The sequence below is a fragment of the Canis lupus genome, chromosome 11 (genome assembly GCF_048164855.1).
Source record: "Canis lupus baileyi chromosome 11, mCanLup2.hap1, whole genome shotgun sequence".
Classification (NCBI taxonomy): domain Eukaryota; kingdom Metazoa; phylum Chordata; class Mammalia; order Carnivora; family Canidae; genus Canis; species Canis lupus.
In genome coordinates this window covers 44,996,163-45,016,462 of record NC_132848.1, presented here as the reverse complement: position 1 = coordinate 45,016,462, position 20,300 = coordinate 44,996,163, and the positions used below count along the sequence as shown (strand labels likewise).

The 20,300-nt window shown below is 41.5% G+C and overlaps 1 protein-coding gene and 1 pseudogene across 5 annotated transcripts in view; one reads left to right on the top strand and one right to left on the bottom strand.

Moving 5' to 3' along the window:
* Nucleotides 1–20,300, top strand: part of NMS (neuromedin S) — a 52,221-nt gene that overhangs the window by 13,208 nt on the left and 18,713 nt on the right. The window contains exon 1 of one of the 5 annotated variants that reach the window (XM_072844512.1): nucleotides 14,513–19,618. The exons of the other annotated variants lie outside the window; for them this stretch is intronic. The gene's annotated coding sequence lies outside the window, so the exon portion shown is untranslated. Of the gene's footprint in view, nucleotides 1–14,512; nucleotides 19,619–20,300 lie in introns of those variants that run through there. 5 annotated transcript variants of the gene reach the window in all.
* LOC140643095 (ADP-ribosylation factor 1 pseudogene) lies at nucleotides 966–1,643 on the bottom strand (annotated as a pseudogene).

Sequence of the window (20,300 nt, the reverse complement as noted above, 5' to 3'; positions counted from 1 at the left end):
ACTTCCCCAAGATAAAGTTGAACAGCTCCAGCTTCTTCAGTGTTTATCAATACACTTTATACAAAAGAAAACAATAGAGGTCGTCCTTTTGATGGCAAACCTGACCCTTGCAGGCTGAGGGAGTGAAAGCACATGTAGACAGGGGCTTCCGGGGCTCGGGGCTGAGGCACTGGGATGACTGGCCTCCCCCCCCCACCCCCGCACTCCTGCTGGTGAGACCCCAGGCGGCCCAGAGGAAGCCAGAGTGCCCACACTGCCCCCAGGGAGGCCGGGGTCCCTCCAAGGGGTCTGTGAGCGGTAATGCAGCCCCCCAGCCCATCTCCTGGATGGCCATGTAAGCACAAGTACGAGCACAAACACTAGGGGATACAGGATGACCCGAGACAAGAGTGATCACAGGGACCCTATTGTGACCATGCAGAATGGACCGTGGCTGGTTCTGCCCCAGTCTCACGTTCCCGACGGGAAGTGGCCCACTGGTGGACTGGACTCTGGCTGCCCCTGCAGAACCTACACTAGGCACATATCTCCCTTCTGTGTGTTCAAGTGTTCTCCTTTTCTTGTTATTTGTAACGATTTTAAAAATGCACTAAGTTTGGGTTAAAAACCAACCACCAAAATGGATCTCAACATAGACCTAATGCCCCGAGGAGGCGTGCCAGGCTGGTCCCACACCGCGACTCCCGGAGGCCCCGTGTGCCTAAATCCCTTCTCAGTATTGAACAGTGGGTTGATTCTCTTTGTACAATAAAAAAAAAGCTGAGTAATATTGCATAGGAGTACCAGAAACTGCCTCGTTGGGAACACAAAACTATTTACATTAAATAAAAACCCGGCTGCAGGCTGCGTCTGCACATTTCCAGCGTGGTGAAGCACACTGTGACCGACCGTGGAGACAGCTTCTGGCACTCACACCACAGGAGAGCAAAGCAGGGTGGAAGGAGGGAGTGGGGGCGGGGGGGGGCTCACTTCTGGTTCCGGAGCTGATTGGACAGCCAGGCCAGTCCCTCATAGAGCCCATCCCTGCTGGTGGCACAGGTGGCCTGAATGCACCAGTTCCTGTGGTGCAGGGAGTGCAGCCCCAGCTTGTCCGTGATCTCAGCCGCATTCATGGTGTTCCGGAGGTCCTGCTTGTTGGCAAACACCAGCAGGACGGCATCCCTGAGCTCATCCTCCGCCAGCATCCTCATGAGCTCCTCACGGGCCTCGTTCACATGCTCCCGGTCATTGCTGTCAACCACAAAGATGAGACCTCATGTATTCTGGAAGTAGTGGCGCCACAGAGGCCGGATCTTGTCCTGGCCACCCACATCCCACATGGCGAAGCTGCTGTTCTTGTGCTCCACGGTCTCCACGTTGAAGCCTATGGTGGGAATGGTGGTCACGATCTCACCCAGCTTTAGTTTGTACAGGATGGTGGTCTTCCCTGCAGCATCCAGGCCCACCATGAGAATGCGCATTTCATTTTTGCCAAAAAGGCCCTTGAAGAGGTTCCCGAAGATGTTTCCCATGCTGTAGACTGGTGGGAGCAACACTAGCCAGAGAAATCCTTGGCGGCCGGCGAGGCTACTGCTCTGAGCCAGGCGTTGGTTTTGCTCCCACCTCACAACCATCATTTAAAAGAACAGAGGAGAATTGAAATAATGGAGTAGTTCCCTCATATTAAGATTGTAGGGCTTAGGGCCAGCTGTCCCAAGATGGGCCATTTTGGCATGAACATTGTTTTGAGTTAAAAGCAATCAAAACTCAGCAGATTCAGGAAAAGCTCTTTATCTCCCCATCTGCTGCCTGCTAATACAAGGAAAAGAGCTTTTAATAGAGATTCTTCTTTACCTAAGAAACCTATCTGCATAATAGGGTGCCTGTGTTTTCCAAACATCTCCTTACTCTTCCTGCTGAGGTGTTCTCCCTTTTGTGTCCTCGGACCCCTACCCCTTTATTCAGCTGATGTAAGTCTCCTGTTGCCTCATTGTCTTTGGAATTTCCATCTCACTATTTGATTTCCTCATGTGTACACTATCAAATTTGATTTTTTCCCGTTAATCTGTGTCAAGTCAACTTGATTCTTAGTCCAGGTAGAAGGGTCTTGAAGGGCAGAGGAAATTCTTCCTCCCCAACAACAGTAAGAATTGCTTCATAAAACTTTTATTTCATATACATATGCATCCATACATCTATGCCCAGTGGGTCACAATATAAAATGTATTTCCTATTGTTTTGCTCAAAACAGTTTTAAAGCCACTGATCTAGAACATTATTACTAGGAGCATTAATATGCATTAATTATGGATTCAATTTTTTAAACAGATATAAGGCTATTCAGAATTTTTATTTTCTTTTATGTAAGTTGGTTAGTTGTCTTTTGGTTGTGTTTTGGGCAGAAATTTTCCATTTCATCTAAGTTTTCAAATTTATTTGCATGAAGTTATTCATAGTATCTTATCTTGTTTTGATATCTGTGGAATCTACATTAATGTCTCCCTTTTCATTCCTGATACTGGTCATTTGTATTTTTATCTTTTCTTGCCCAGTCTTACTAATGTTTACAATTTATTACTAATTTATAAAAATGTATTGAACTAATTTATTTGATCTTATTGATTTCCTCTGTTGCAGTCTACTTTCTATTTTATTGATTTCTGCTTTTATCTTTTTTCTTATCTTTTTATTTGTTTGCTGTTCCTTTTTTTAAGATTTTATTTATTTATTCATGAGAGACAGAGAGAGAGAGAGAGAGAGAGGCAGAGACACAGGCAGAGGGAGAAGCAGGCTCCATGCAGGGAGCCTGATGTGGGATTTGATCCCGGGACTCCAGAATCATGCCCCAGGCTGAAGGCAGGAGCTAAACCACTGAGCCACCCAGGGATCCCTGTTTGCTGTTCCTTTTAAGATAGAAGCTTAGATTATTTATTTTCAACTTTTCTCTTTTTTAAAAAAATATTTACATTTAAAACTGTTAATATCTCTGTAAGTATGGCTTTGATTACATTCTATAAGGTTTGACATGTAAATATTCCAGGTCATAATGAGACAGGGAGATTGAAGAACTCCATAAAAACCTGCTTTTTACTGCTTCTATTCTTGCTAGGACCTGTATCCGCACTTTGCACATGCCTCATGGTGCAAATAGTGTATGTCTTCTTTGTAAGAGACAAAGAGTTAATGATTTCTATGGAAAAGATAACATTTAAGGAAGAATCAGGTGAGAATGAGTGGACAAGGCCATCATATGTGTATTCTAGATCACCAGGTTCTAGACATCTCAACGCCAAGGCCCCCTGTCTCCAAGAAGTAACACTTGGGCCTCTGTATTTGTTCTAACAAGTTCCTGGATTCCTGAGAGGACGTGTGCACCAGACTACAATCCCCAATAAAAAGCCCCAGACCCCAAACAAAGATCAGACTCATGCTCTTTTCTTTTCTGAGTCTTCTGGATATTCCATCTATATCTCCCTTCTCTATATATGTTCAAAAAAACTCTGCTCTCATTTCCTGTTGGCTCAAGTTTGATTTCCACCCTTTGTGAAGGCAAGGACCCTCTTGGCTGGTCCTGCAGGACCCCATCGGGGTCCCTGGACCTGGCCTGCTGGCGTCAATAACCCAATGCTTGTTCAGTTCGATTTGTTCTGTTTAATTTCTTTCATCTTGGGGAGTGTGTCAGCATAATTCTGTGACCATCAGAACAATATTCACACAATTTCCCAAATCGTTTTTTACTTAAAATATATCTAACAAAACATCTTTTGGTATTGAATCTTATGAAATGGCTTTGATCAGGAGAGTGGAGTAACCCAATCGGGTGGAGGCCACTAACACAGGTAGTGAAAGGATTCACCCAAGGCAGAACAAAGGAGATAAAAATTTATTGAATCCACTGCAAGGGAGCAGTGGACAGGATAGCCGAGACTGTCAGCCAGAAAGCAGTGGTCGGGGGCTGTAGTTGTGGGAGAGAGCGAAGACATATGGGAACCTATGGAACTTTCTGCTATCACTCAATAAACTTTGCATTACTGGCCACTGTCTGGTCTACCTCTTCATTCTTCGAACAGTATGACCAAGAACCATGGGCACTAATGGAAATCCTGAAACATAGACGTACTTGACTCATGGCACCAATGGGATAAAAACTGGTCCAGTTAATTGCAGTACAAAGTTTTTAGGAAGGAACAGGACTTGGTCTTGGTTGTTGGAAATCAGAAAATTTGCTTCAGAAGACAACATTTTGCAGTCCCTTGATTCAGCAATTCCATATCTAGGAATTTGGTCTAAAGAAATAACTATTTATATGTGTGAAGATTTAACTTTAAGGATGTCCATCATAATGTTGTTTAGAATTCTATAAAAACTGCAAATAAGCCTAGATATTCTCAATTAGGTAATAGAAGTTTACTATATTGGAATATGATAAAGCTAAAAATGATGCTTCTGATAAATATATCATGATATAGAAAACATTCATAGTATATTTTAAAAAGAAAAATATGATATATGATGTAATTCAATTTTTTAAAAAGGGCACATGGTATATTATATACTGTATGCATTGATAAAATACCAGAAGAGATAGATATGTGATGTTGACAGTGGTTACCTCTTGGAGTGGGGATTATAGGTGATTATATTTTCTTTTGGCTTCTCTGCAGTTTAAAATAACTTCTAAAGAAAAGTCCATGCTTCATGTTTGTAATATAGAAAAATAGAAGCTATTGCTTTAGAGCAATTGAGAAATGAATGAATATGGACTCTTGCTGTGAGAATTTCCAGATACCTGACATTGAGTGACATTTTAAAAAGTGTTTCTTTTTTTCTTTTTTCTTTGAGAGAGAGAGAGAGAGAGAGAGAGAGAGAGAAAGCACACAAGCAAGGTTGAGGAGCAGAGAGAGAAGGACAAGCAGACTCTGCACTGAGCATGGAGCCTGATATAGAGCTCAGTCTAATGACCTGAGATCATGACCTGAGCCGAAATCACGAGTCAGGCACTTAAGTGACTAAGCCACTTAGGCACCCCAAGTGTTTAATTCTTTTTGAATTACCTTGTCCGTAGGCATAGATGGGAGGGTGTTTGATGGAATGTTAACCAAGACTATGGTTATGGAAGGTGGAAAAATCTGGATATTCCCATCAGAGTTCAATCAGAGAAGCACACCAGTAGGAGTGATAGATAATATGGGTTTTACTACAGGGATTTGGCCTCACACAATTGTGGGAGCTAATTAAACAGCTTACACACAGAGGTTGCCTCTGTATCTGGAGCTGGGCCTGATGTCACTAGGGAAGGCAGTCAGGAAAGAAAGTGCATGAAATGAGAGCAAGGACAAGCTGGAACCTGCAAGGATGAACTAAAATCCATATCAGTCCCTTACTGCCTTCGTTCTTCTTCTTTTTTTTTTTTATTTTTTTTATTTTTGCCTTCGTTCTTCTGACTTCACTGACGACCTGAAGAAGAATCTTGTGCCCATTGTCACAAAGCTAGTGTGCCCCTTGCAGGAGATAGAAAGCCCAGAAGCCTAGGGAGGAATGCAGCTGGGGTTGGAAGAGCTGTGGGTCTGGCTGCTGCCTCACACCAGTCAGGGGGAATCTGCAGTGTCAGTCATGGTCTGCAACCACACCAGACTCTTACAAACCAGGTAGAGATACACAGTTGGCCCTTGAACAACATGAGTTGTTCCACCATCCTATTTGGGTCTCCAAACCTCTCTAAGATAAAAAAAGAAACAGCACTAGCCTCCTTTTTGCTTTGTATCTATAGGGGTAAAGATTAGAAAGACTAGACCTAAAATTATTGTGTGAATGTTAGGATTAATTTTGTATAATCATTTTAAGTTTTATGTTCATTGCTTTCTGACATAGACCTTCCTATAGATGTACCGCTTACTGTTAAGGCAACTATTAAAATATATAAAATATATAAAATATTTAGATTTGATAGAAAGAAGCTAATGTGTATAAGCCAAGAATAACTCATAAGAGTATGTCGATATTCCTAACAAGCAAATGAACACCTTGAGGTTTTATCTTCATTGATAGGAAAACGATGATAGTATGTCTTTTATCTGCGTACTAAAACAATAATTTACAACTCTCTCTTCCACTGAGCTTCTGGTCAACAGCAGGTAATTAGTAGTTTTTTTAAAAAAAAGATTTTATTTATTTATTCATGAAAGACAGAAAGAGAGGCAGAGACACAGGCAGAGGGAGAAGCAGGCTCCATGCAGGGAGCCTGATGTGGGACTCAATCCCAGGACCATGGGATCACTCAACCACTGAAGCACCCAGGCATCCTGGCTATTAGTAGTTAAGTTTTGCCTTTTATAGTAATGCTGCCCACTAAGCCTAAAAACTACATTGTCATGTGTTGAGTCACTACTGTGTATCATGCCCTGGCCAAATACCTTTAATACATAGTATTTAGTTTTCTCTCTAACTCTACAAGATAAATATTCATATTTCTATTTTACAGATGAGATGATGAAGCCTCAAAAAAGTTAGGTGATTTCCTCAAGGCTACAAAACTCATAAGTTGTGTAGCTGGAATTTGGACAGTTCTGTATGATGCCCAAACTTTGCCTTTATCTTCAGGACTCAAGTGTGGTCCACACACCGGCAGCACCAGCATCTGCAAGCTATTGGAATCTTGGGTCATACCCAGATTTACCGGATCAAAATCTACAGTATAACAAGATCAGCAAGTAATCTGCCTTCGTGTTAAAGTTTGAGAAGCACTGTTATGCATACAGTACTATTCTCCACAAAATGGTGTTGGGAGGTCAGATAATTTTATATTCAGTGTTGAAATTCATTATTTGCTAGGCTTGATAGGAAAGTGGCCTGGTTGATTTTCAGTGATTAACCTAAGCTTTCAGAACAGCTTCTATTTCCCCTGTGTGCTCAGAGTAGCATCCCTATCACACAAATTTATGTTGAGGTTACATGATTGAAGGTTCCACGGACATAAGCAACATGGTGATTGAATTTCCTTTTAGGGAGGTGTCTGTGTTCTTCTTCTTATCTGTTAATATGATGGATTATCTAAGAACTTGCAAATGGAACAGACCACTATAGAAAAAGAATTCATCAAAGAAGATAAAGCACAACTCAAGAAATTATTTAACCCACCATCCCTCCAATCCCAAACTCCTGAGGGTGTTTGCATTTTAAAAGAGGAGCTTGGGAATCAAATGAATCTATAACAGTTGATAATTTGCTGCAGCATATGTTTTTTGAGAAGATGGAAACATATTCTTTGTGTCCTTAGCTTTCCTCTTTTAGCTCCAGGCTCCAAGCTCCATATTTTAGTGCCATTAGAGCAATAGGATCAGAGATTGGCACTTCTCTTCTCAAAGTTTAAGAGTAGCCTAAGAGTAGAAGGTCCATTTAGTTTGCTACTGTGGGATAGTCACCAAATGAAGTTATTTTCACATATAACCAACATAGATCATGCCAACTTTAATACGAAGAGCACATTTCTAACTAGTATCCGTACAATCCTCCAGGCTCTGCCTCCATCCCCCCTTTCTAGCCTCACTTCCTTAGTTTAGCATTTCCTTTTCATCCTGGCTGCACCAGCCACGTGAACCCTCTACTTTGTACTAATTCCAAGGCTTGCTTCTGATTCTCTTTCCACCTGAAATGTCTTCTCTCTTATGTTTCCTCTTGCCCAAATCCTACTCATTCTTCATGCCCAATGTCAGCCATGACACACATCTTTCTTGGTACATGTTAGCTAGAAACTCTAAACCTGGGGCACCTGGGTGGCTCAGTGGTTGAGCATCTGTCTTTGGGTCAGGTTGTGATCCTGGGGGTCTGGATTGAGTCCTGCATTGGGCTCCCTGCAGGGAGCTGCTTTTTCCCTCTGCCTGTGTCTCTGCCTCTCTGTCTCTCATGAATAAAAAAATAATAATAAAGGAAAAGAAACTCTAAACCCTAAAGGGTTTATTTTCTCTCTAGTGGGACACTTACACTTTCCATCTCCACATAATATTTATCTGAGACTTTCCCTGCCCTGTTAGACTGTAAATGCCCTGAAAGAAGGATCCTTGTCTTAAGATCTAAGCATCCCCACAAATGCCTCATACAATACCTGCGACATCAGCCCTCAATAAATACTTCTTTCCTTCCTTCCTGGCTGATGATGTTAAATGCCTTTCACCTGTGGGACACCTGGGTGGCTCAGTTGGTTAAGTGTCTGCCATCAACTCAGGTCATGATCCTGGGATCCTGGGATGGAGCCCCACATCAGGCTCCCTGTTCAGTAGGGAGCCTCCATCTCCTTCTGCCTGTTGCTCTGCCTACTTCTGCTTGTGCTCTCTGTCACATAAATAAAATCTTTTTCTAAAAACCCCAAACCTTTCATATGCTTAACTGGATCTGTATACTCTCTTCATTGAAATGACTCTTCAAATCTTTTGTCCATTTTCTAACTGGATATTTTTTATTGTTGAGTTTTGAGTGTTCTATATATATGTTAGATATTTTGTTAGAGTCTTATAGATCCCTGAGGCTCTGCTCTTTTTTTTTCTTTTTTTAAGTCTATTTTCTTTCTGTTTTTCTGATTGGGTAATTTCTATCATTGTATTTTTTCAGTTCACTGATTCCTTTTTCCCCTTCATCCAGTGAGTTTTCAATTTTGGTTATCACGTTTTTCAGTTCTGAAATTTCTATTTGCCTTTTATATATATCCTTTATTTCTTTTTTTTTTTATATCCTTTATTTCTTTTTTGAGGCTTTCTATTTCTTTCTTGAGACTCTGTTTTGGTTTTATTTATTTATTTCAGATGTGTTTGTAACTGCTGGTTTAAGCATTTTTATGATAGCTGCTTTGTATGATCTTTGTATGATCATCTTTGTATGATCATCTTAACACCTTTGTCATCTTGGTATTAGGATCTGTTGCCTTTTCTTTTCATTCAGTTGAGGTCTTCCCGGTTCTTAGAATGATACGTTTTTCAATTGAAACCCAGATATTTTTATAGTACGTTACAAATCTCTGAATCTTTTAAACTTTTCATTTGATCTGGCTTTTTTTTTTCCTACATTGCTTTGGTAGGAAAAGCAGGAGCACCACCTGTTGCTACCAGATGGGAGGAGAAGTCCAGTTTTCTTCCTTGGACTTCATTGATGTACCAGTGGGGGTGGCTCCTCATTTCTGCTGGACAGGTGTGGGAGTTACGGTCCTCTACTGGTCCTTCACTGATGCTTCCCTGGCTGGGTGAATTAGGAGTATTTTGTTACTTCTCCACATGTTGCTTCACTGACACCACAAGATGGGGCAGTGCTGACTCTCTTCTAAGCCTCCTCTGACATCAGTCTAGTGAGGAATGGGAAGAAAGCTCATTCCTGCCAGGTGGAGTGGAAGTCCAAGCTCCTCACATAGTCTCCACTGACACCACAGTCTCCACTGACACCACTGACACTGTTGTTACCACCCAATGAAAATGAGAGCTTATAGCTCTCTACTCAGTCTTTTCTGACATCACTATGGCAGTAGTGTTGGACATCTTGTTACAGCCTGGCAAGGGTGAAACTCTAGACTCCCCATATAGACTTTGCTTGCAAGGATGGAGATGGGGCAATAGTATTTTCCTGTGGTATTCTGCTGCAACAGAGTGGATATTTTCCAAAAGTTTTTAGTCTTGCTAGGCTGATGCCCTCTCATTTCTTGGATATAGAGAGCAGGTTTTTGTTGGAGCATTTTTGGTCTGCACTTACTGGCATTTCTGGGCTGCTGGCTTCTCCAGCACCCAGTCCAGAATATTTGAGGCAAAAAGAAAACCCAGACAACTCACTACCATGTTGTCCCTTGGGTCCTGAGGTCCTCCCTCAGTCTGTCTTTTTCTCTCCAGCTTTTAAAATCTTATATATTTTGCATATAATGTTCATTGTTTTTAGTTGTACTAGTGGGAAGAATAGGAAAAAGTAACTCTGCTTCATCTCTCTGGAATAAGAAGGTGTAACTTCCCTTTTTTTCCACTCAACATTGTGTTATTTATTTATCTATTTAGCTATTTTTTATGAGAGAAAGAGAGAGAGATCATGAGGAAGGAGATGCAGGGGGAAAGGGAGAAAGAGAATCTTAAGCAGGGTTCATGCCCAGCACAGAGACCCGCATGGGGCTCAGTCTCAAAATCATGAGATCATGACCTGAGCCAAAATCAAGAGCCACCCAGGTACCCTGACATTGTGCTTTTTAGATTTACTTATAATAACACACTGAGAATGAATTCATTTACCTAATTAATTCCTGTATAGTATTCCACTATACAACTAAATTTCAGTTTATTTACCTATTCCCCCAATGATGGACATTTATGTTGTTTCCAACATTTTGCTGTAACAGAGCTTCATTGAATATCCTTGCACAGGTCTTCTTGTGCACATGTGAGTTTCTCTGGAGTGTATACCTACATGTAGTATTATTGAGACATAGATGTGTACATTTCAACTTTACTAGATAGTCACAAATTGCTTGCAAAGCGGTACTAATTTACTCATTTGCCATTTCTTTGCCACACTTAGTATTGTTATACTTTTTGGTTTTTGCCAATCTGACGTGTGTGAAATAGTATTTAATTGTTTTAACTTGTACTTTTCTAATACCGGTCTACTGACATTAGCTTTCTTCTTTGAATTGCGTGTTCATATCCTTTGCCAAGTCCTGGCTCAGGTCATTACCAGGTAGGTAATATTGAACAAATTATTTAAATTCTTTGCATCCGAGTTTCCTTATCTGTAGAAAGAAAAATGTATAATAAGATTACTTTATAAATGTAGGGTGAGTATTAGGACAAAGTGCATTCATACATGTTAACTATTATTAATTGATAATATATATGTTAATTTGTATTTAGATATTAATTCTCATCTGTTCTGTTATAAATATGTTCTCTCTAATGTGGCTTGTCTTTAAACTTAATTTATAATATATATTATCATATAGGAGTTTAACATTTTCATAACATAAATATTTTCTCTAATGATTTATGCTTTCTTATAAAGATTTATTCATTTATTTTAGAGAGAGAGAGAGAGTGTGCATAGCGGGAGGGGCAGAGAGAGGGGAAGCAGGCTTTCCACTGAGCAGAGAGCCCAAAGTGGGGCTCTATCTCCTGACCAGGAGATCCTGACCCGAGTCAAAACCAAAAGTCAGATGGTCAACTGAATGAGCCACCCAGACACTTCATTTGCTATTTTTTTTTTATTTATGATAGTCACAGAGAGAGAGAGAGAGAGAGAGGCAGAGACACAGGCAGAGGGAGAAGCAGACTCCATGCACCGGGAGCCCGACGTGGGATTCGATCCCGGGTCTCCAGGATTGTGCCCTGGGCCAAAGGCAGGCGCCAAACCGCTACGCCACCCAGGGATCCCTTCATTTGCTATTTTTATAAAGAAATCATCTTTCTCTTAAATAATAAAATATTATAACATACTTTCTTCTAGTTGTTTTAAAATTTTTAAATTTCACATTTAGATATTTAATCTATCTGGTGTTTATGTTTATATGGTGTCAGGAAGTATACATCTAATTTTTTTTCCATGTAGAAAGCTGACTGAGGCCAGATCACAAGTGCTGGTATAAATAAGAGGACTGTTGAGAATGGTGACCTCACTTGGCTTGGGTTGCTTTCTCTCTTATTTGCTACTGAGCCAGTCAATGACCGGGACAAAGGATCATAGGAGGTTAAGGGCATGCTTTTGAAGAAACAGCTCTCCAAAATCTCCTTTGTTTTGTGTCTGAATATTGGGGGGTCTCAGTAGCCTGTGGGGTGAGAAAAGTCCCAGAGGCTGCAGAATCAAGGTGGCCTGCCTTTTATATCATCTCGGAGGTTGAAAGGGCTTTGTTGGGGGGGGGGAATGTCACATCAACACTTAAGGATGACCCTCATGAAGGTGATCTCATGAAGATATTGGTACAACTCATATCTTCTATTTCTAATTGGGCCTCCTTGAGATTTCAGTGCCATGAGACAACACACAACTCCATTTACTGACCAGTCCTTCCCCATGATTGGTAACATCTCCCACATCAAATACCCCTAAAAGCCAGTGTCTCTCTGTGAATACAATAGCTAATATAATCATTTATGTAAAACAGACAACTTCAAATGTTAGCATCTTGATTTTGGTTTGTGGATTCTAAATGTCCAAAGTCTAAATGCTTCAGAGCTGAAGTGAAAGAAATCGAAATCCTCATTTTCCTTTGGATGACACGTTCCAGTTTTTAAAGATTCATAACACAATCCAGAGCCTTTTATACAGATGCCTAATAGTATGGCATGGGCTTGGGACTTGGAGTTGTGCCTTCTGATAAATACAGTGGTATCAGATATAGCTGGGTAATTATAATTGCAATAATCCGCAGTAGGGAACTAAGTCAGCCCATGAATTGGTCAGCAAACTCTCCACAAAGAAAATTATTAGCATGAGAAGTGCAGGAATAAATGTGTGGGTATAGTCCAGTTTAATTTCCTGTGAACTGATTGCTTCCTTGGTAGCAGTCAGTATATGTGCCTCAATGCCTTCTGGGAAGCATGCTGCTATGGTGTCATGATGGATATTAAAAACACAGAATCCTGAGGAAGAATATTGCTACATGGTATTAAAATATGGCTCTGGGATGAAAAAAAATAAGCTTGTGACATCTGACTAATAGGGAGATGGAGCATAGTGAGAATCATTCATAGTGGGTCATAAAATGAAAAGGCCAGGATGCCCACTGAGCAGAGCAGCCAGCAATACTCGGGTGTTGTTTGCATACTGCTTCCCTAAATGACAAATTGCAGTCATCAAAGGCTTTGCAAAACTTTCCATTCACCAGGGCTGCTTAGGCAAGTGCACAAATGATATTTTTACATATACAGATGGCCGTGCACAGATCATATGGGCGCCAGCAGCTGTGATGGGACTGGGCTGTGGCACGGATCACCCAAGACATTCCACATGGCTTCTGGGGAATTCTCTATTACTTATTTTGGGCATAAGATTTATTTTTGTAAGAGTTTTTCAAGAACCAATATACATATAACTTTGCATGTCCTGAGCATTTCTATGGTGTTGGAGAATGGAGAGTCCAGGATCATGCCGGCTAGAGATAGAAGGCAGAAAGAGCCCAAAATGGGCTGAGAATGAGCACTTGAGCAAAAAAGAGAAAATGCCTAGTTCTGCTGAACTGAGATTCTCAACCTAGAGTCTGAACCCATAGGCAATTGTTCTCAAACTCAGACTGGTACAGAATCCTCTGGATTTGTTTAAAATCCAGTTTGTTTGCAATGCAGATTCCTATGCCCCACAACCAGTGATTCAGACTCAGAGTCTGGAATGGGACCCACAAACCTGTGCACCCCAGGTATTTCTGAAATGTGTGGTCTGGGGACTATATTCAGAGGAAACCCTTTACTGCTGGTGGGTAATTGTTTGTGGTGGGGGTTCATGAAAAAGGACTATGGAAAAGAGTCATGCTCCTGAACCCCCAAAACAGTATGAAAACTTGAGCATCCATATGTGCCTGGGCATTTTTCAAAGATGAAAATCCATACCTTTCCTCACATATTCAGAAGGATCCATGTCCCCTCAGAAGTTACAAACCGTGACAGCATACAGTTTCCACGAAGCTAATGATCAGATCTCTATTTCTACAGAAGGCATTTAACTTCTCTCCACCTCCAACCTCAGATAACTCACCCAGACCCATCTAGCATCTCAGAATTATGAACATACTTGGCTTGACAGAGTTCTGGTCAGAGAGAATGGCCGGGTCTCTGTGACTCTTTTGTCACTATTGGGAAAGTGCTCAAAGAGACATCCTACTGAGATGGATAAGCAGCTTGTCTCTGCAAACAAAGATAGCAGTGCAATTCTGTGCACAAAACAGCCTTGCTAATGGCTCACAAAGGTAGCCTGAGGAGCATGGAGTTCCCCCAGGTGCTGGTTTTCCTCAGTCAAGGCCTGGGAAAGGACCCTTAGAGTCAAAGGTCTGATTAGAAGGTCTTTCTAGTCCTCTGGCTTCGATTCCAGAGCCCCCTCCACAGCTCCTTGAGCTTCCAGAACCTTCCTCTCACGGTGGGCTGAAGAACAGTAACAGTAACACAGTAACAGTAACAGAGGGCATCCATATTGACCATGCTAACCTTAACTCTGCCCTTGGATATTTTTTTCCATTTACTACATGACTTCTCAAGCATTTATTACTATTAATTTGCATGAATTATTCTTTCAAACTCTATTTAAACAAGATAAAAGATTTATAGAGTTTAATTTTATTATTATTATGTTCTTACTTTTGCATGAATGAGAGATGAGAGAAGTGTCCATAACCCTCTCCTGACTTAGGAGACTCACCAATATGTATGCCTTTCAGGAAAACATGTCTCAAATGGAACAGGACTCGAGCCACATGTTTTTATTTTTTATTTTTTAAAGATTTTATTTATTTATTCATGAGACACACAGATTGAGAGAGAGAGAGAGGCAGAGACACATGCAGAGGAAGAAGCAGGCTCCATGCAGGGAGCCCGATGTGGGACTCGATCCCAGGTCTCCAGGATTACGCCCTGGGCCGAAGGCGGGCACCGAACCACTAAGCCACCCAGGGATTCCCGCCACATGTTTTTAAACAAGACCAATGAGCATTACCACCTTTGTGAAAGCTATGGTTACATCCACAAGCCGTAGCAACAATCTCCAAAATTCAGATGTTTTATTACTCCTGAGTTAGAAATAACATTAATGAGCATAGGTAAAGACGTCAAAGAATATTTCTTTGTGTTTTTGTTTTGTTTCATGTAGAAGATCTATTTTCTTCTTGACTAGCTGAGATTTCTCTCACCTGCAGTTAGAAGGATCTGTTATTTCAAGACTTTGATTTTCTTTACTTAGCACTATGAAAAATAATGCAAACCTGCTTTGTTGATATATTTAAAAAATGATAGAGCAGGAAAAAGCAAAAAGAGAATTTAACAAGTGGAGTGTGAGGTCTAGCAGCTAGCTTACCCTTTCTAGCTCACTGCTTCTTCCCACCAGGCTCCAACTAGGTAACGTGGCCTCGTCTTTACATAGAAAGCAGAGGTTCCCCATCATGTGACCTGGTCAAATTCCTTCCTACCACCTCCAGATCTCTCTGTGTCTTTGCCTTCCTCCCTCTTGTTTCAGGGGTAGAAGACTCATCTCTCCTCTTGGGTTATGATTATTTCCCTCTCGATTATTCCATGACTTTGACTCTTCGCTTCCCGGTCTCCCCACTTCCTCTCCTCTGCCTGTCTGCATGCTCATGTCTCCCTCACCCTTCATTTATTATAAAGCGTCCCTGGTTCCCAAGCCCTCCACCTCCTGTCCTTCCTGAAAGGCTGGTCTGTATCTGCTTCCTCTGCACACCCTCAGCCCAGGCCCTATTGACACTGCTCACCAGTGACACCCTAACTGCTCCCCTCCTGCAGGGCGCTTTCCCTGATGATGGCTTCTTGGCTTCTGCTCAAGCCCTGATGTTTGCCAGGGTCTCATGTTCCTTCACTCCCTTCATATTCCCAGAGCGATCGCGTTTTCTCTGGTGACATCAGCCACCACACACGTGCTCCTGATGATTAAATCTACACACATGACTTCAGTTTCCTTCTTAAGCACGAGCCACTCATCTCCAGCTACATCCTGGACACCTCCATTTGTGTCCTCCACAGGCATATGTCCCACACATCAACCCACTGTTTTCTCTCCATTCCCAGTCTCCGTGAAGGCGGCCACTCTCTGTTCTGGCGTCATAGGCCTAACCCCTTGGAGGCCTCTCCTGCTCCTTCCTTTCCTTTAGCCTCCAGATAATCATCCCCAATTCTTGTGGATTCTCCAGTTAAAATGTCTGAGTCCACCCCCTCCTTTCCGTTCCTGCTGACACTACCTTGGGACTGGTCCTCACTATTTTTCACTTGCAGATGCTTCCTGATAGATTTCCATTTTAGGTCTCACCTCTCGCTTAAGCTTCTCTCTATAGCCACAGCTGGGGGAGATCCCAACACCCCCTGCTTTTAATCTTTCATGACTTCCTGAAACACAATACATCCCACACCTGAAATGCCATATCGGGCTCTCCAGTACAGCATTTCCATGTCTCTAACCAGTGTGATCCTCTCCCTCTCGCTTCCCTTCCCTATCAGAAGTGAGGCCAAGTTCTAACATCAGAGGTACCCAGCTGGTGGCAGGCACTCCGTTTGCAGATGGGGAGAGTGAGCTTATAAAAACGACACCATTCATTTCCTACACTCTCTCCAAGTCTGCAGCCTGACAACCTGTTTCCATTTCACTTATCTTTCTGTTTCCCTTAACATCTTTGTCATTGTCAAAGGAACCTTCCAAAAGATGCCACAACTATCTCTCCTCCCATTCCAGCTATTAGCCACGCTTCTGTCACAGCCTCTGGAAACACCAAACTTCACTTTTGCCTGATGTTTTCCCACCAATGTATCTTTCATATGGCTAATCCCCCTCCACTGCCTGCCAAACCTACTTTGTCTTCAAAACCCCTGTTGAAGCCAGCTCCACTGTAGAGTGTTCCCTGCTTCCCCTGCAATGGATGCCCTTCTTTCATGCTCTCATAGAGAATTATTGATGCGTTTGCCTTTCCTGCTACACCGGGACCTCCTTGAGTTTCTTACTCATCTTCCTATCTTTGGTGCCTGGCATCTAGTTGGAGTTCCCCAAATGTATAAAGAAATGAATGAGTGAACGAGTGAATGACTACCATTGTTCCAGGTGCCATGGGCAGACAGGGCAGTGGAATTAACTAATAAATGGTGAGTTTGGGAGGAGGAGACACTGTTTCCAGTTGCTCCATGTTCCAAGCAAGAGTCATCCTTTCTTTCCTGCTCTGGTCATCCTCCCCTCTCCTTCAGCTCCTGAATCATCAGGCTAGAAGGACTTGTGTGCCTGCCCACAGCAAATTGACTCATCGCACCCACCCACCCCAGTCACCTGTCCCGAAGGCACTAGAGTCAGTACCTAGTCAATATCAGATCTGGTCTGATCTCCTGAGGCTGTCCTGGGGTGGGTGAGCTGTTTGTTTATATTTTCTTATGTTCATTTATTTTAATTGGCTGCCATGAAACTCCTCCTTCTTTTTGAAATTTGTCCTTATATAGAACTCCACTGGACATAAGCCATTGTCTTTTCTATTGATTGCCATTCCTATCTACTCTTTATTGCTTGCTCACTTTACTTTGCTCTTTATTGCTTGCTCAATTTACTTTGCTCAAAATATGATTTTCATCTATACTCTTCCATTAGTCTCTATTTACAAACACTGGCAATTTACTCTTCTCTGTTAAATGTTTCCCATCTCATACCTCTGAACCTTCACCTATGTGTATGCTAGAGATCCTTTCTTGCTTTGCTCCTGTGCCTACGCTTCAAATAGAGATATTATATTTTCATTTCATCCTAGTTTCTGCCTGCCTAGACGTGATCTTTCATCCTTTCAAGCCGTGAGAGCTTTCCTCTCCATTTATTCATCCAATACATATTGAGTGTTGAGTCACATAATTTTTGTATGGAATTAGCACCAAACTAGAGAGAAAAAAAAAGAAATCACTCTAGTTATCTTAAACAGGAATTTAATTTAGTGACTTGGTTACAAAAGTACTGGAAGGAGTAGAATGGCTAAAGTTAAAAACAAACCATCTCAAGTGTTGACAAGAATGTGGAGCAACTAGAATTCTCATGTACTGCTGGTGAGAATGTAAAACTACCCTATAATCCAGTCATTCCCAGATTAGGTATTTCCCCAAGAGAAATGAAAGCAGATTTCATACACAGACTCGTACACAAGTGACCTAGCAGCTTTATTTGTAACAGCTCAAAACTGGAAACAAACAAATGTCCATCAAAAGGTGAATGAAGGGGCGCCTTGGTGGCTCAGTCTGTTGAGTGTCCAACTCTTGATTTCGTCTCAGGTCATGATCCCAGGGTCATGAGATCAAGGTCCAGGTGGGACTCTGTGCTGAGCATGGAGCCTGCTTAAGATTTTCTCTCTCCCTCTGACCCCCTTTCTGCACATATGTACTCTTTCTCTGTTTAAAAAAAAATTGGTGAATGAAAACACAAACTGTGATACATATATACAACAGAATATTCTTCAGCAACAAAAAAGGAATGAATGATTAAAATATGCAACATGGGTCAGTTTAATTATGCTAATTAAAAGAATTTAAATTAAGGAAAAGGAAATACATACTGTATGATTCTATTTATATAAAATACTAGAAAATGCAAGCTATGATGACAGAAAGCAGAGCTGTGGTGGGGGAAGAAGAGGGAGAGATTACAAAGGAGCATGAGAAACTTTTGGAGCATGGGAAATAACAAGTTATTTTTACTGTGATGATGGTATCACAGCATATACTTATATTAAAGTTTATCAGATTATGTAGTTTGAATACATTTGATATACTCAACAAAACCGTAAACAAATAATCTCAAAAGGAGTCTGAAATTGAAAAGTGGTGACATAACCCAGAGATTAGCAACTGCATAAAGCCCCTGTCTACCCCTAGGATTGGAGGAACATAAGGAAAAATGGTATTCCCAGAGCCCATGTTCCTTGGCCACTAAGACTAATGGGGTCTCTACTAAAACTGCTCTTTCAACTACCACCTCTACTTCTCTCCAAGAAGCCAGGAGCACACATTCTTATTACACCTAGGGAGTGTGAAGTCATGTGTAAGTGCTGCTGCTTGTGGAGTGCCCGTGGAGCCCAGGAGAGCTGCCTCTGCTGGAGGCATCACCAAAAGCAGAAAAGAAAAAATGGCTCTCCCTTCCATCTTCCAAACTCTTCCCATCCTCCTCTCCTATTGACAGAAGCTAACAGGAAGCTGGCTGAGAAGAGTGTTGACTTTATAGCCTTCTAGCTCTTCATGATCAGAGGGTAATAAGGAAAGGCATTTATGGAGTTGAAAGCCAATGGACAAGTAACTGGCTCAACTGTCTAATATATCACTCTTGGCAAAGGAAAATATGTAGTAAGTAAAGCCACAGTTCTTACTGTCATGGATTTTGTCTATTAGCATATGCTGGTTCCCCTGAGGTTACACGCTCTCCCATCCCCTGCCTCCACTAAGTAGCTCACCATAAGTGCAGATGTAAAGGCCAAGAGAAAAGTACAGGCTACAGGCACAGAAGGTGGGAAGAAAAGAGAGGGTGTGTTCAGGTGAGTGGAGACAGTGCTAGAGATGTGGGAGGATGGCCTTTTCTGTCACCAAACAGCTTTTTGGGGGTTTAACAGCCAGCCTCTCAAATAAACCTGTCACTACTTTCTGTGAAATCCTGCTAGGAATAGAAGCCCTCAAACATTAATCCTTGTACCTGCATCTCAATTTGCTGTAGACTCAGAGGGCTCTTGAAGGACCCTCTGGATGCCACTGAAGAACTCAGAAAGTTATGCTTTGAACACAGGAACATATAATCAATTTTGAAATTACATTTTTTATATCCTATAGATTAAAGTCCAGTTCCTTAAAAGCCTGCTGAGTTTTTTCATAATAACCATTTACAAAGTGGGAGCTAAGCTGATGTGGAAAGGGGTTGGAATTTTTAGTGTAATTCTCAGCATTCGCTTCTGCTTCAGATGGTGTGGGAGCTCCACATGGTGAGTTCATATATTTTTTAAAAAGATATCTCATTAAATTGGCTTGGCACTGACAAATCCACTGGTCACAACCTCTTCAATAATGTCTAACAAAGGAAACACTTTGGAAAAATAAATGTAATGAAATAAAGAAAGAAGTTGCTTTTTCATATATGTAAGTTCAGATGTTTAAATATGAACCCATATACTCACAATAGTGTTTGGAGTTTTTTTTTTTTTTAAATCTTTTTTTAAAATTTTTTATTTATTTATGATAGTCACAGAGAGAGAGAGAGAGGCAGAGACATAGGCAGAGGGAGAAGCAGGCTCCATGCACCAGGAGCCCAACGTGGGATTCGATCCCAGGTCTCCAGAATTGCGCCCTGGGCCAAAGGCAGGCGCCAAACCGCTGCGCCACCCAGGGATCCCTAGTGTTTGGAGTTTGTTACATTTTTAAGATTTAATTTTACTTATACAGGTAATTTACAATCAGCCAATGTGATCATTAAAAAGTATAGATAACGTAAAAGGTTTTTATGACCCCCTCACAATCTTGTTTCTCTAGAACCACTGCTATTTGTGTGTTTGTGTCATATCCCAACCCTTTTTCTTTGCATTACCTACATATGCACTCATAGAATTGCGTCTGCTATTTTGAAAAAAATTATCCCGAAGTGGAAATCTGTAGATTGCAAAATTGGCT